This window comes from Falco punctatus, assembly GCF_963210335.1.
Source record: "Falco punctatus genome assembly, chromosome: 6".
NCBI classification, from domain to species: Eukaryota; Metazoa; Chordata; class Aves; order Falconiformes; family Falconidae; genus Falco; species Falco punctatus.
Window position 1 is genome coordinate 57933763 of NC_137585.1, and position 14034 is coordinate 57947796.

The 14034-nt window shown below is 39.0% G+C and overlaps 1 protein-coding gene across 2 annotated transcripts in view; it reads left to right on the forward strand.

The window, feature by feature from the left end:
• LGR5 (leucine rich repeat containing G protein-coupled receptor 5) overlaps nucleotides 1–14034 on the forward strand; it is a 126415-nt gene continuing 112381 nt past the window's right edge. Inside the window, exons 1-2 of one of the 2 annotated variants that reach the window (XM_080393837.1) lie at nucleotides 1–5651; nucleotides 13182–14034. The exon at nucleotides 13182–14034 is cut by the window's right edge and continues 19264 nt beyond it. The gene's annotated coding sequence lies outside the window, so the exon portion shown is untranslated. The other variant, XM_080393838.1, reaches the window with a different exon arrangement.

Sequence of the window (14034 nt, forward strand, 5' to 3'; positions counted from 1 at the left end):
TCACAGGCATGTACCTGTACTTGTAACTCAGTAAAGTCTGGCCTTTTGAAATTCTAAGTCCATTTACAGGTCTGAATCTCTGCATCCTCTAACTGAACTTCCAATTGCCCAGTCCAAGGTTACTTTCTACAATGTCTTCCTTAAATAAAGACTGCTTCAACTACTTATAAGCTTATAAGCCTTTCTAGTGCCCTCCAGTCATCTCAGAAATTGTTGGTGAAGAAATGCGTGTGCCATAACAGCATAGAGATTTAACTCTGACTTCAGAATGGTGTTTCCTAAAATACATCTGCAAAATAAAAGCCTGTCATAATGACATATTCCACTAATTCTTTTTTTCTCTAGTATAAGCAATGAACCATATTATTTCAGTAAGCAATTATATTTTTCTGCATGTAAGAGTGGGGGAAAATGAGATTCCTTGCACTTTTGTTTAAAATTGTGGGAAATATGAAAAAAAAAAAATCAGGCTTCTGGGGAGATGTTTGACTTAAATTCAGTTTTCTAAATGTTTTGACACCAGCAGTGTCCGGGAAGTATCACATTGCACGGAATAAAGCACAGCCCATACACCAGTGTAGAAGCTGCCTCCTTACAGCAATTATTCTCTTTTGTCACCTTTGCATGCTTATGCATGAAGTCTGTGGAAACCAAAATTCATAAGTTGTGAACTAAAATTCCTGCCTCTTAATGTGATCCTATAATGGGATGTCTCCCTGCCTTTCATTTAAGTGAAGTGATTTCAGCCCAAAAGCTGATCGAACTTTGTCCACTTTTTAACTGTGGAAGGTGAAACACATATTTTAGGCTGTAACTTTTAAGCATAACCTTGATACTGACTCCTGTTTTTTCCAGAACTAAAAGAGCTTTCAAGAAAATGAACTATAAAATTTTATTACTTTCCTCTCAGTTATTGGCTAATACTCTCCCCAGGCATATGTTTTCTTGTATTTTGACAGAACTACCTACCTGAGTGAAACCATGGCCCTTTTGACGTCAAAGGTAAAACTCAATTTCATGACTGGATTTTACCTTCTGGGATATATTTTCAAAGTACACATTTCAACAGTATAAAATGTCCTGTAAGCCCCATGCCAACACCACCAGTACCACACATAGTAGGACATTTTTTCATTGGCATGAACAATCCTGGCACCTCCCTTCCTGTGGTTTTGCTTTTTCCGTACATAGGCATTTAGATTTAATTTTTGGGAGAAAATGTTATTTATACATATATCTACATAACATCTCCATCACTGCTGGTACAATATAAATAACACTGTTAAGAAATAACAATAAATTTATGCTCATTTTGGGTTTTACATCGCTTTTATGTTAACCCTAAACAATTTTGTATTGATTTTACATTTATTAAATGATTTTCTATTTTAAAGTCCATGGCAGTGTGGGGCCTCTATTATAGCAGAGCGGTTCTTGATCCTCATCGTAATGGGTATATTTTCAATAGTGGTAACCTTTCTGGCACTCTCACCAGATTACTCATGATACACTTACTACAGTGCAGTGAGTAATACACATTTAGAATCTGTTTTTCTCCATTCTATTTCATATCACTCTGAAAACCACCAGACAATACATTGTATTGTTTCTATAATGTCAATTTTTCTTGATAATACATTGTTTCTTTACCCCCTTAGGTTGAAGGATTCCTTCTGATGGGAATCCACTCCCGATTTGACTTAGAGACCCCTACTCACCGGAAATTCTCATTTGCTTGGCTCTCCAGGATGGCAGAGAACATAAACCTTCCCCAATACATTAAAGATGCAGTAGCACAAGGAATAATCACAAGTATATGTTTTCAGAGAGGAAATTCAGAGAGGAAAATTTACAGGCTTTAACACAAAGATCACATAAAAATAGCCCCAGAGATTTAGGGATGATGGACCAATGCTCTTTCTCCAGTCCTTTTTGATAGAATCCTTCTACTTAGCAACAGCTATACCTATTTTATGAAAAAGTGCTTTTATTCTATCAGAATGATTATATTTTCATAAAGAGAAGTTGAATCACACATAACTATGCTTCTTTAACAAAATCAGCATTTGAAAATTATTCTAAAATAACCGTCTCTGGTAGAAGACCTGCGCAAAACTACAAGTGAGTAACAGGCACAAGAACTTTTGGCATAGACAGGGCATACTTACAGAAACAGAGTTGAAAGGGCTACTTGGCTTTTGAGAAAACTTGTCCCTTGCAAGCGTATATAATCCTCACCAGAACTGAATAATAGAAAAGTTTATTTAATATATAATCCATGGTTCATAGGTTTGAAAATGTTTTCTTTTATCACAATCACCTTGTCTGAGCATGAATATATGAAAAAGTTTACATGAAAAACGTAAAAACTGAAACTCAAGATCAAAATTATCCAGCCCTTTATAACAAACAAACAAACAAAAATTATACATGGGATTTAAACAGATGTCTTCCATGTACAGGCTGCTCATATTTTCCTGCTCACTGTAGTGTTTCTGTATACAGTTATACTGCATGACATACAATTTTAAAATGCCAGAGAACTGTCATACACTACACTTGTTTTCATTGGGTGAACAACCTGTGCCAGAGCTCCTTGATCAAACACATGCAAGAGTCACACAAAATTCTATTAAATAGAACAGAAAAAACTGCTATCAACACTCACACTTATTGTAAATATTATTTTCCTACTCAAGTGATCTGCTTCCTCTCTGATTATTAGGTTTGTATCTACTGACTTTATTGACATAATAACCTTTGCTTAACTTTATTTCTATAAGCCCCATAGAACCATCACTAAAAAGTGCTTATGTTTAGATTTACTCCTATTTGTGGAAAACTGCAGAGCTGTTTGCTAATTCTAAATAGACTTTTTTTTTTTTTTTCTCCCTACTGAAGAAAACAGAATTTCATGGAAACCACCAAGAGACCAACTCACCATCCCCAAACCTTTATAACTGGTGAGAAAATGTAGTCAGGAAAAATCTCATTGTCATTATTTGCTCTCACAGGGTATTTGCAGCATTGGCACTTCACACAACACATTTTTTTTCTCTGTAAACTGAGCTTTTTTACCTTTTGAATTGTTGCGAGTCAGCAAACATGGCACATAGTGATATCAGTTTTATTCAGTTTTCAGATTAAAAGTAAGCTTTAACTGTTCTTGAAAATCCCTTCTCAATTCTATGGTTCACAAAGCACAAACTGCCCCACCATGTGAGCTGTGCCTTCAGGTACACCTGACTGACTCCAGTTTTCTGGCCTATCTTCACAGCTCAAAGAGAATTATAGAAGATAAGTTCTGAAGCAGTCGAGTGGCTACAGGGTACTAAAAGCGACATTAAATAAATGAACTATTGTTAGCTATCAGTTTGACTCTCTGCCAACCAGTTAAATGAATCACTTTGAAAAATTAAACAAAAAGAGGTTTAATTTGACATGACTGTTGTTTGACTTTCCGCTTTATTGTTTTAGTAGGAACCCAATGCCGATGCCATGCCACGCCAGCCAGAGAATAAGCACCACATATCTGTCCACTGCCAACCCATAACTAAGGCATTAAACCCCTTCATTTTTCACTTCCATCATTTGCTATTAGGAGTGAGTAATGTGGACCCGTAAGTCTACAATAAAGCCCCTGGATATTTCACAATTAAAATTTCTCTATCCTTTTAAAATGTTTAGCTGTTTTTATTTTCTCTTTATGTAATAAATAAGCCTGGATGGATACCAAATACAGATAGCTAAACAACTTCAGTTCTTCTAGCAGTTTATATGTGCCCTTCAATCTCTTGGAAAAGGCAAAGGGCAGGGGAGGCAGGATTGTTGCAGTAAAATGATTTATGCAGTGAATTTGGCTTGGTTGTATAAAAAGTTGATATTGGTATAAATCATCAGTTTGGCAAGTAAAGTTAGCAAGAGGCCTGCTGCCTGACCATTTACAGGTTTTTGTTTCTTCTCTTCAATAGGTTTCTTCTCCTTATTGCTACTTACAGTAAACACTCTGGGCCAAATTTTCCACCCTGTTACAGCATGCGACCGCACTGGCATTCATTCGGTAACACTGGTGTAACCCGGGCAGAAGAATTTGCTCTTCACATTTATAGGCTGACTTTCATCTAAGGATATCAAAGAACAAGCCTGACCAAAATCAAGTTCCAAGATCTAAACACTCCCAAACTTTGGGAAAGTACAGAGCCAGCCTTTGCAGCCAGATCCTTTTCTGATCCTTATTTAAGGCACTTCTGCCTTGAACTGAGAGGTGCAAATTAGTTACAACACTCCCCACACAGGGAACATTGTGAGTTATTAAAACCTGTGGTTTGTTTCAAAATCAATTTCTCATTTAGAGACATAATTGTGGTTCTAGTGAGCATAAGCCCAAAACCAGTTCTGAATATTTTATTTTCTGCTTAGTGCTAACTCAATTGCATCAATAGTTTTGCCTCACAGGAAAAAAAACTATCTAAGGAACTCGAAAGCTTAGTTCAAGTTGGCTGCAGGAAGTATTAAACAAAATGAACCTTTACTATGATACACGATATTTCATGTCTTCTGATCACAACAGCAGAACACCATTTCAGTTTCTTAAGTCAATCAATCAATTCAGTCAATGCAATATACTTCATGCAGTATTCAGAAACTGAAAAGTGAAAAATACAAAATTTTCATCACTACAGAAATGAGAAATAAATCATTATTTTAAAAGAACCTGCAGTAGGGGTCATTTGTATGGAGGACAATTGGCTTCTGCTACAAGAGTTGCTCTAGGCATGCCCTTGCTTGCTTATGGACCCTGCCAGGTACTGAACTCACCTGGGCGAAGGGCCGGGCTGTGCCAAAGACACCACAGCCTGCTTCAGCGTGCGGTGGTGGGAACAACGGGCACAGGTCTTCTTCCCTCCCCGCAGAGGAAGCAAGGTCATGAAGCTCCCTATGACTTTGTCAATGAGCAGACACTAAAAGAACAACTTGGTAGAAGTAAATCCTAAACTTACTTAATTGCCTTCAATTTTTCTCATTGATTTCTAAAAACTATCAGGGCGGGAAGGAGGAGGAAGAATAATTAAATAGAAAGTACACAGCCGGGAAATTGAAACGCTCCAGCCTTGGCATGGAACAACACCCTCTCTCTACACAGAACTCTGTGGAGCGGATTTAGATGAGAGAGAAACAATGTTTCCAAAAGCTCTAAGTCTGCCCATGTTGTCCTAAAATATGACCAGAATGCTAATGGGGCCGAGTCAAGCTCTGTTTCATGGACCTCCCACTGAGTTCATGCTTCATGCACTCCACAAAAAGAAAAGTTTTGCATGTTAGGCTAAAATTAACTCTTCCTTTTCTCCCCTCAGAATGGAGCGGCACTACACAGGGCGCTGTGGGCCAGGGAATCTGATTCCCTCAACTGCTGTCAACACCACTGGGCAGACTGTGAGGAGCAGTGCAACTACCAACAGCAGATTCTCTGCCATCAGTGCTGCACGTTGGGTAGTCCTTCCAGCAAAAGGATTGTCAGTCACAGGATTTCTGTCTGCCCAGATCAACCCCGTGAGCTGCTGAAAAGCTGTGTCAGAGCTGACTTCTCTGGCACATGGTTTTATGGATATCCATCTGATGAATCCTCTTAACAGACTGACCTCAACATTTAAGTGAGTTTTAATTTTGGGTTAGAAATGAATGGATGGTAAACAGTGTAAAAATCAGACATGATCCTCTCTCAAAATGAGGGACTAAACCCAAGCCACCTATCTATCTGCAGTCTTTTCTATGCCTCAAATATCTGTTCCCTTACCACTCATATTTTACAGGCTGAAATTATTCACTCAATATTTAACAGCAGACAACATCTACTTCTTTATTTTCTGTGGGCAATAGTTTTATAAAGTGAATCTGAGCTGTAAGCTCTTAAACCTCAAATCAACTGCTTTCATGTTTTCTAGTGTTTAGCATCAGAGAGCAACCAAAAAAGTCAATAATAGCTGTTTAATGCTTTAATGATCTTGACAGACTAACTGTAAGTTCTGTTTTGAAAGGAGAGAGAGATTTACAGGAAAATTTAAAAGCAGGAATATTATTTGCAAATTACTGAGTGTACCACTTTTTCCATTTTAATGTATACCAATATAATTTTGAATAGTAGAAATATGATTACTTGAAGTTTCCCCTGAGAAAATATAGAACTATTGTATTCACTTTTTAGAACATTCCTTCTAACAAAAGAAATATGTTTACACAGCTTCTAGGTCAACATTCTTCAGAAGAAAGTCCCTGTGTATTTTTGTAACAATTGCCTTTTCTTTCCCTTTCATTCCTGCTACAAATCTCAGATTAGTATGCGCTAAAAGTGGGGATTTTGTGGTGTTTGAGATTAGATTTATTAGCTTTGCAAAATCTAATTAACATGCACAGAAACACATATGTTACAGTCTACTAACTTATACCTTATTTCACAAAAGTAATAACAAGACCTTAACAAAATCACACCGAAGAAATCAAAAAACCCCAAACCCTTTGTTTAGAGTATCTGAGCCCTAAGAGCAGGGAGAGAAGAAAGTTACATTTGAGATCTGTACACACCATCATGAACCTATACGTTTTGTTTACTCAAAGGTGAAAAAGAGACAACACACACCATAGTATGGAGTCTGACGAAGACTAAAGAGTATCATCTTTTCCACAGGGGCTCCATGCAAAAGCACACTTGAACAGAGGCACTAGCATTCGCTAAAGATTTTGCGCTGTATCCAGAAAGGATGCAGGCATTTAAAGCAGGACTGAAGTTGGAACTGAGACCCTTAGATCAAAATTGGGATCCAAATACAACCCACCAGTTGTTGCCCAATCTTGAAGTTGCTTAAATTCACTCAGTATATATATCTGAGTCAGTGCTTTCTCTGCCATTGCCAGCCTAGATATGGTGAGGATCAAGAAAAAAACGTGTTCCACTAGCTTAAAATTTCTGAGTAACTGAACAGACATTCAGGGAGACATTTAACACATATTCATGGAATTGGACTTTCTAGGTGCAGCAGTTGTGAGCCATCAAGTTTATTTTTTTTTTAATAGCCAGAGGTGGGAGCACCCGATTTTACAGATCTAATAGCATTTACCCATGAAGTGAGAAATGCAAATTTAACAGCTTAAGGACAAATTTTGAGAGGACTCAGATTCTACCTCTGATGGATAATATGGAGGCTTATAATGCAAAAAAGATCAGTTGTGATGCAGCAGTTTACAGCAGAGAGTATTTTTCTGAATGGGAGCAATACAGGCCACTTGTTAACCAGATGGGGTATTCTAGGTTCTGGTGCTTGCTCCTGAGGCTGGAATAGAGACAACAATCAAGTCATCACTATGAGGTATGTGTCCTAAACAGAAGGTACAGAAACAGGTTTCTTCTTGGCCTTTTTGGATCAATGAATTTTGAATGCTTTTCTGGATGGTGTCCCAACTTCAATAGTATGGGCAGGGTGTAATTTAAAGGCATCTTTTGGCAAGTAAGAAATGTGCATTTCCTGCCCTTGGTTATATGAGATTCATGAATCTTAGTAAGTGCCCCTGCCACATTACGTGACATCTCAATTTGGAACAACATGCAGGTCTGCACCATCACCACCACAGCACCCTGGGAGAATGAAACTGAAGTACGCAGCCTGAACTTGGAGCCTCAATGTGTTATGGCCAAGTCCCTATTGTGATCTTCAAGAGACCAAGGCTGTGATGCTCACTTCAGAGTCCACTTTCCTGCATCCAGATTTGCCCCTCAAGCCAACAGCAGTGATCCCAGCTCTTTCAAGTCCTCAGATTGTTAGTCCTCAAGTTGTCAGTCTATTAAGAGAAGCAGAAGGCTGTTGCACTATCAGCAGATGTGTAATCAAAGTAACACACTGAACTTTGAGAGTCTCCCACGAAAAGTATTCTAGACCAGGCATCCAAAGGTAGAAGGATACATCTTTTGCAGCTGTAAGTCAAACTGACTCCTTCAGGAGAGAATCAAGATTCATAAGATGTCCTTCTGGCCCTGTGTGGAAAGTCCCCTGCACAGGCCTTTTGCAGATGTTCTTGGTTCATCCTCTCCCCCCATGCTCAGCACAGCTAACACTACCACCCTCCTCAGGATGTGGGATCCAGTCTAGGGGCATGTTGCCAAATTTTTAAACAGCCTTCAGTAGGGCTGGTCCTTAGGCTCTGAACTGGACAAATTGCTCAACTCTTATGAGAGTAGAAGTGTGTTCAAAGACACTTTTTAAATAACAGTCTGTGAATAAATTCTACGCTTTTCTTTTAGGCTCAGCTTGGTAGTACTGACAGTACTCTGGGAGGCTTCTTATACAAAAAGCATTGCAAACCTTGCCACTTCAGGTCAGTTAGTCAGGAATCTATCTAATACTTAAACTAAGGGAGCCATGTCCTCACAGGGTGTTTAACTGAAATCTACTTAAAATTTTAAGTTAAACCAATGCAACTTGCTTCTGCAGGCAAACTCAGGGCATGCTGCCCTGTATTTATTCTGCATATGCAGATCCTCCAAACAGAGTACAGGGTGTAAGTTCCCAGGTTTGAGAATAGTCCGTTCCATATAATCCTGAATTAACTTGCAAAAAAAAGGCCAGCTTGTGTTTGTTAATGCCATTCCAGCTATAAGTTTAGTACACGTTGTTCCCTCTAATACCCTCATTGTTCCACATTCTTACTCCACTTGAGCACTGTGCTCACTTTTGGTGCAACGTTTATATCTCACCTATCATGCAAAACTCCTCATGCCATCACTAGCAGACCTACCAGGAGATCTAGAGACATTATAGCCCTTATACAGACCTCTATAAAAAAGGCTTCTTCATTTATTGCTCTTTCCATAGCAAAATCTTTTCACTCAAAGCCAGTACAAGCCAGAGAGCATGAGCAAAGCTGACTATCTTTATTCGTTATAGCTGCTAAAAACCAAAGAGTAGGGTTGTTGTATGAGGAGGGAAGTGAACTGAGGTAGATACAGCAAAGATTGCCTGTCCTCTTCTACGTGTCACTAGTCAGTTATGCTTCCAAGACCTGAAACCCAAATTTTAAGAAAGATGAATATTTAAAAATAAAAAATCTGGTCACTTTTTAACTGAAACTTAACTCGTGTTTCATGTGTGGAATTAGGAGACCTTCACAAAACCTCTTGTCTGGCCTTGGATGATTCTGAGGTATTTTTGTTGGGCCCCAACCTCTATAAACTAGCCACTACTAACAACTTCCTTCTGTGAGAGGCTCTGTTTCAAGCTACAGCAAAACTCAAAGGTTAAGTCCAAAATAAACAGTTCCTGTAAAAGTAAATTGATAAATAGCTCCCCTGTAATCATATAATTAGTGGTACAATGTGTTAACCACTTTTGTGAAAGCAATTTAAATGCCCACTATTCACATTGTTAAAAATACCATTGACCCAGTTGCTTAAAAACAATTGATGAAATGAACGTTGGGCTTTGTTGTGGTTATTAATGTTGGGGCAGATCTTGCTGTGTACAAAATTTGGAGGTTGGGGCAGGGTAGCAAAGATCCACATCTGGCCTACTCAATTATCCCCAGTCATCGAATCCACTAGCCAAACTTCCAATATGCTCTTTTCAGTGGAGCCCAGTGACAGAACAAGGGGCAACGGGCACAAACGGCCACACGGAAAGTTCCATCTGAATATGAGGAGAAGCTTCGTTACTTTGAGGGTGATGGAGCACTGGAACAGGCTGCCCAGAGAGGCTGTGGAGTCTCCTTCCCTGGAGACATTCAAAACCTGCCTGGACATGATCCTGTGCAACCTGCCCTAGGGGAGCCTGCTTTAGCAGGGGGTTGGACTAGATCTCCAGAAGCCACTTCCAACCCCAACCATTCTGTGATTCTGTGATACCAAGCATCTGTAGCTATTAGGAAAAATTGTACCTCAACAAATTCAAAACATTTGATATCTAAAGCTTTAGTAATACAATCATACTTTATAGAACATGAACTCCCAAGTCCAGTGATTTGGTCCTTGAAGGCTTTCACATCAGAGAACCCTGAAAAAAAAACAGAGTCTATCTCTTATGTTTGCAAACCAAGCAAAACTCAGGGTGACAACAGGGGGTTTAAGGTAATTTTCCACCTCTCCTTGGGAAACAGAGATCAAGATGATTAGGGTTAAGTATGATTAGGTCTAAATTAATATTGGAAATCAGTCAACAGAAACAAATACCCTCATTTTAACCTTATCCAAGATTGCCACCAAGACTGCAAAAATTCTGCAGTCCACAAAATGTTTTATCTTTGTAAAAGGTCTTATGTGTGAAAAGAGTTTTCCACTTGCCTTATGCTAAGCTAGTTATTATAGAATAACATTTCTCAATATGTAGAACATTCATTAAAATATGGACATACTTTGGTGGGCAACTCTCCTAAACAGAGGCTGAGCTGCCATTATTAAAAATCAAAGCTCTAACTCTTGTGCTTGTGAAAGGTGCCCACAAACAATGGAGCAATTGGTTCAGAAGGGTCTACCTGCAACTTATACTCTTAGACATGCACGAAATCCACTGATTACAAGAGGTGCTAATGCCAATACTGCTCACTATTCACTACTGATGCATGTACAAAGCACTTCAGTAGGAATCCTTAACCCAGTGTTTCTGAGAGGAAGCAGGAAAAATGGCATGTAATAAGGATAAACTAGAATATACATATGCTAAGGTGTTTGACTTTAAAAGCTCGTGGAAAAGCAATGGGTTTGATTGATTTCATTTTGAAAGTGAGCTCAACTTCTAAAAGACTGAGAAGTACTGTTACAGGAAGTTGTAATGACTTTACAGTAACAGCAGATATCCAAACAGCAACTAACCACTGCACACAAAATGCCTGACTTGCTAGTAAACAGCTGTGCAGCCCATGCCTGTTTTTCTAAATTTTCAATACTTTGCCTCATGGTCTTAGAGGAAGATTCTTTACCAACAAACAAATAAACCTACCTATATATTATCTTCCACTCAAATGTCATTTAACAATAGTTTGACCCAGATGAGCTGCTCCCAAGCTTTTATATCAGCACATCTAGTTTCAGGGACATAACCCCACTTCTGGCTGATGACCTCCTCATGAATGTTACAGCCCCCCTGCCTGTGAAACACTAACCTTGATTGTTAGTCACTAACTGTGATTCCACAGGAGAATAAGCAGAAATGTCAGCACCTTCACAAATAAATGTATAGTCAATATACTTTTCACTATGAGTTCTCAGCATGAATACAGACACAATCACATACACAGGTATACAAATGTCCATTCAGGCAAGCCATTAGCTAACGAAGATATTTTTCCTACACCCTGGACAAAGAAAAAGGAAAGAAGAGAAGCTTATATTTTTACAGATCTTTCTGGTTTTAAATACTCCAGAAAAGCTTTGAAACTCCAGTAATGGGCCAGTTCCTAGATGGACTATACAAATAATTGTGCAAAGAATCATATCCAGGGCAACAGTGTCAGAGTTTGATGTCTACATAAAGCAGTATTCTGGCACACATGGCTCCTATGATAGACTTGGAAGCAGACAAACTTTTTTTTTTGAGGAAATAGCAAGCCAAAGCTATTAAATAATAGACATGGTGTTGAAGCCAGTCATTCAGTCCCCACTGATTCAAATGTTCTTCCATACTAATAGGGCTTGGAACACAAGTCATACGGAAGAATGTCTTTTAGCATCAGTGATGAAAATAATGAAAATTTAGACTGGAGCTGTAAAAGCAAATGGAAAATCTTGATGTAGGATCAGTGTTGCCAACTACTGTTTGTTGTGGAAAATACCTAGAAAGCGACTTTGTCTATAAAATGGACAATGTATATACTTTTACCGGGAGGACATGATAGAAAAAAAATAGCTCTAGATCAACAGGAAACACTGAGAAGGCTGGAATTTGGACTTTAGGAATTCAGCCTTTTGATGAATTCCATTCTACAATTACTCTTGTTCAGAACACCTCCTTTTCTACAAGTCCTTACTGTTAAAAAGAACAATCACTTCAAAAGACCATCACCTGTTTGCCGGGTGCTAGCTCCCCTCACGGACTGTATAGTGCAAACACAGTGATTTCTGCCCAGCCTAGAGAAACGCAGCTTAGCACAGACCTAGGAAGAGATGCTAAAGGCAAAACCAACACACTGTTACATCAAGCAGGTAATATTTCTGTTCATTTGCTTTCCGCTCCTTTTCTCACTTTGAGCGTGTATTTCCTTTTAGAAAATGGAATCAGGATCTACTCGATGTTCATATTTTTGTACTTTTAACAGAAAACAAAATTTAAATCCTTCCATGACAGCTGCAAAGAACAGAGTAGAAGAAAACTTCAGCATGTTGGGAGAGGCATGGGGGGAAGGGGAGGCAATAGAGTTTCATTGCGTTGTTCCGGACACGCAGGAAGAAAGACAAGATGCAAGGGATGTGGTTTATTTTGGCTGCAGCTTTATTAACTCAACTCCTCTGGGAACAACCATCAATAACTTGTACAGTACAGGCCGTCATTCTTTTCATAATCATTCCCACCTGCTGGAGAGCTGCAGTTGGCCTCCTTTCTCCCATCACTCCTCCCATCCCTGCTCCCCCCTCCACAGCTGGTCACCAGCTCACTACTGACCACCGTATCCCCTAAAAAAGGGTAAAGGGGCTGGAAGAGGCAATTGTCTCCTCGCTGTTACAAACTTTAACAATTCCTACACCCCCTCAGCTTCTTACCTTTCTCTAAGTCCTGCTCCAGTTCATTTATCAGACATTCAGATCTTCATGGAGCAAATACCTGTATTGCACATCTGCCTTAGGGAGGGCAGAGCAATTAGCTCAGCTGAGCTTCTCCATCCCTCTGCCCTGTTTCCCAGAGAGTTAACAGTTCGCATTTGCTGCTGCACATAAAACTGTTATCAAACTCTGTGTATACAGACTCAGCAAAGTGCCTCAAATAGAAATAAATGCCATTTATCCAGAATGCTGATTATCATGATGTTTAAGATTGCTATAACAATGTTTACTTAGATCATTATTTGAAAATAACCATTTTAAATAGCAAAGGAAGTGGGTTTTTACACTGGTCAGAGAAAGTGAGAAGCAGAGAGGAATCTAATTTCCGTGGGGTTTATATATGCATCAGATGATCTGCTGACCTCACATTCTCAACTTTGCTTTTCAGCTCTAAGAATGGGCATGCATGATAGCAGCAAAGAGAGAGCGTTGAGGGCCTGGAATGAGAGGGACAATGTGTTTCATGAGAGCTGTGACAGTATGGAAGTGGGGATGCACCTACTGAGTATCTGCACACACAACCAACCCCTTGGGTTGCTCACACATGGAGTTTATATGAAATGTGTGCCTGCATGTATACCTGCTTCCCATCTTCCCCGGCAGGAAGATGGGCCTTACGTGTGCAAATCACGTGTGGAGGAACGAAGTATGAACAAATACAGCAAGAATTACAGTCCTATCAAAAGTCTGTCATTTAAGAAAATAGCAAATACACAATCAAAAGCATGCACAGAAAAGGTTTTATGATATAATGCCAGCCATTTATCAGGTAAGAGGCACAGAAGTGCTGTGGAAAATTCCATCTGGTATTCCAACGGTATGACCACTGCACCTTAAAAAGTGATCAGTTTATTTTTATACTTCTGGTCCTCTAACATTTTTTTATTTGTTTTGGCAATGTATCTACATTTTCTAAGAATTATCAGTGAACATAGGAAAGGCTTTCTAGGATCTTCAGTGCAACAAATGTGTTTGGAAATACTTAAATTTCTTAAGCCATTAAAAAGCAGTTGTATGCAGTAGCTATGCTAACATTGTCGTGTCATTTCAGGTAATTACCTCCCTTCTATAAACAACAGCTAAGGCAGATCCAGTGACCCTTCCCCCTTCTAAACTGATTCTCTTTTCTCTCTTCTTATTGCTTCAGTAAACAAATTAAAATAATTAAAAACTATACCAGTTGCAGATGCAGTGGTGTAAGACCAGAAATGGGTCCATTCCCATAGACTTCAGAGAAAATG